Source organism: Sinocyclocheilus anshuiensis, unplaced genomic scaffold (genome assembly GCF_001515605.1).
Source record: "Sinocyclocheilus anshuiensis isolate Anshui unplaced genomic scaffold, SAMN03320099.WGS_v1.1 scaffold6, whole genome shotgun sequence".
In the NCBI taxonomy this organism is placed as follows: domain Eukaryota; kingdom Metazoa; phylum Chordata; class Actinopteri; order Cypriniformes; family Cyprinidae; genus Sinocyclocheilus; species Sinocyclocheilus anshuiensis.
In genome coordinates, this window is record NW_015547668.1 from 1,281,155 (window position 1) to 1,284,295 (window position 3,141).

At 38.5% G+C, this 3,141-nt stretch overlaps 1 long non-coding RNA gene across 1 annotated transcript in view; it reads left to right on the forward strand.

Moving 5' to 3' along the window:
* Window positions 1-3,141, forward strand: part of LOC107702691 (uncharacterized) — a 26,544-nt gene that overhangs the window by 7,599 nt on the left and 15,804 nt on the right. Inside the window, exon 2 of the long non-coding RNA XR_001635787.1 lies at window positions 2,416-2,565. This is a non-coding gene — a long non-coding RNA (uncharacterized LOC107702691). The remainder of the gene's footprint in view (window positions 1-2,415; window positions 2,566-3,141) is intronic.

Genomic DNA, 3,141 nt, shown 5'->3' on the forward strand with positions numbered 1-3,141 from the left:
AAGGCCAAACAAAGTAGTTTCGCTTTCACAACGAAACAGCGTCACACACGTTGGCCTAGAGTGAGCGGCGGCGGCCTACAGTGAGCAGAGGCCGTGGGCTAGCGTGAGGAATGGCCGGAGGGTTAGAGCGAGCAGAGGCGGGTGGGTTTGAGAACAGCGCGGCCGGCGATTTCGACGAAGGAGCGTCCGGAAGGACATGTGACGACTCCGGGCTGGACTCCGCTTCGTCCATGGTGAAAGCCCACAGCGAAGCACACAGCATCTTCACGACATGGCGGAGGCGGCAGCAACAATACTACAGCGAGAATAAAAGTTACGCCTTCTTTCTTTGCGTGAACATTTGGGCGGCATTATGCAAATCTTCCCACATCGTGACGTAGACATGTGGGGGCGTGTTAGAACGAGCCGTTTTAGGTAGGCGTGGCTGACTCTTAACTTTTATAAAGAATATCTCTTTGGATTTGAGACTTTAGTCTTTGCAACTTTACAGATCTTCTTTATGCACCAAGAGCTTGTAACACTCCAAAGTGAAAGGAAAAATTGAAATCGCATCATATGACCCCTTTAACATTTTTTGCCATTGCAACATTTTTGGCACTATAACAATATTTTGACATCTCATTCTTTCATGACATTGCATCATTCTTTTGACATGGCATCAGAAAAAAAAATGCAATCAGACAAGTCAAGTCAAGTCACCTTTATTTATATAGCACTTTATACAACACACATCGTGTCAAAGCAGCTTTACAGTCTACAGGAAATTGTGTGTCAATAATACAAACAACATTCAATTCTGCTGCTCTAAAAAGAGGACAATAGTAAACAGTTCATTTTTCAGTTAAAGTCAGTTCATTGTTGATTCAGTGATGTCATCCTCCAGCTCAGTTCAGCTCTCTTCCAATAGCGTCAAAGAGAATTGTGGGTAATTAGGCAGTCATGGTGGTCTTCTACGTGCTTAATTAGTGAGATGTCAACTAACTCTCATTAGAGTATTAGTACTAGTTGACATGTAGTTGCAGAGTTACTTATCAATAGCTGTCTAAATAATCAAACTGAAAAAATCAAACTGAAAAAAAAAATAGTTGAAAAATAGTTCAAAGCAAATGTGTCATATTACACATTCATCTTCTCTGATATCTAATCTTATGGTTGCTTGAGAAAATTATTATTATTATTATTATTATTATTATTACTTATAAGTGGGCTTTGTCTGCTTTAAGTAAAGTAACATAAGTAACATGGCAAGATATGAGACTTATAATACATGATAACTATGAGAACTATAATCCATTGTAACTAGAGTGGATGCAACGTGTTCATTGTGTGTTATAAATCATCATATCTTAAAAGCTATGACCACAAATAAGTAAATATTATAATACATTAAAACTGTTCTTATGAATATTCATAAGATGATACAACATATTATAAGGTTTTTTTATAATGCATTATGTTTAAAGTCAGTTCATTGTTGATTCAGTGATGTCATCCTCCAGCTCAGTTCAGCTCTCTTCCAATAGCGTCAAAGAGAATTGTGGGTAATTAGGCAGTCATGGTGGTCTTCTACGTGCTTAATTAGTGAGCAGGAAGATCAAGCTCTCTACTTGAGAATCTCTGCTGTGGATCTCAGTCATGCTTCCTGTATCTCTTCTCCTCCGAGGGAGGCCCAACCTGCCCGGCTGCCCCATCGCTCTCACTCTCTCATTAATCTGTCCACAGGAACGTCCGGCTGCGCGGCAGCTTGACTGCTCATTTATTCTGTTTAGAATAGCGACGCCAGTGATAAATGTCCCGCAGAGCGCACATGTGCTAAAATATTCATAAATTGGAACTCTTAATTTGCGAAGGTGGAAAACCAATAAATTTCAAGAGTGGTGACAAGTCATGTTATATTTATATGAATATGCAGGCCATGGGTGAGACATTGAGATTAATGCGCCGTGTGCTTGCTATTAACCAATAGTAATTTCCTCTTTGCGAAATTAGCATGGCGACTGATGTGCGAGGAGACAATCATTTGTTTAATGCTTTGATATGGTTTCCTACAGAAACAGACCCAAATTTGAGAGTTGTTGTCGTTAATCGACAGGGAGGAATGTGGACCACCAAAAATCATAATGCCAAATCTGAAATCAAGCTCCTCTGATTAAAGACAATGTGCACAGCTGTTTTATATCCCTTCCATATCCTTTTGTTCTTTGAATGCAAAAAGATCCTTATGCACACCCTTTAGCATTATGAAAAGTTATTATTTTTGAATAAATCCTGCCATTTCTCTCTGCTCAGAAACCAGATGGCACTGAAGACAGCTCACTTTTGAAGTTGCATTTACTATTCCACACCCGAAAGTCTACAGTACATTCTTCTGTTTTGCCAACAAAACTTCTGTCACTATGTGTGGATTCCTTGCAGGTGAGCACAGGGTGGCAGCTGCTCCCTGCAGTGTTTTCCTGCTCGGGTCAGTCTCTCCTGGGGAAGCAATGACAGAAACTAGGCCAGATGGTGCAGGAGAGAGAGACAGAGCAGGCCGCTCTCAACCTGGCCAACTGCACCACATTCAAGGTGAGTGAAAACAGTTCCTACAGGAAAGAAAAATCACAAGTGAGATCTCTTAAATATCTCAGTCAACTCCTAGACAGCACTGAGGTTAAACGGAGAGATTTTCTCAAGAGTCTTCTTTAGAGTTTTAGTTTGTGACATTATATATATAGTCTGCAGAGATTTCAGTATAAACTAAGACCTTATTCAATTCTTCTAAGACTGTGCTATAAATGGTATCCTGCAATTGTTACCTTGAAGAATTATTGGTAACACTTTTATTATGCATTATGAATTATAACGAATGCCTAATGCATTGTAAAAAACCTTATAATATGGTATATCGTCTCAGAAATAATCATAACAACAACAATAATACATTATAATACTTACATATTTGTGGTTATAACTTTTAAGAGTATGATTATTTATAGCACACTATGAACGCTATATTAAATCTACTTCATTTATAATGGACTATATCATATCTTGACATTGTTTATTTAAGATCTGCATATCTTACTACATCTTGTAAGAGGTTATTGAGTGTTATTTGAGTGTTTCCTGTGAGGCTAATATATATATATATATATATATATA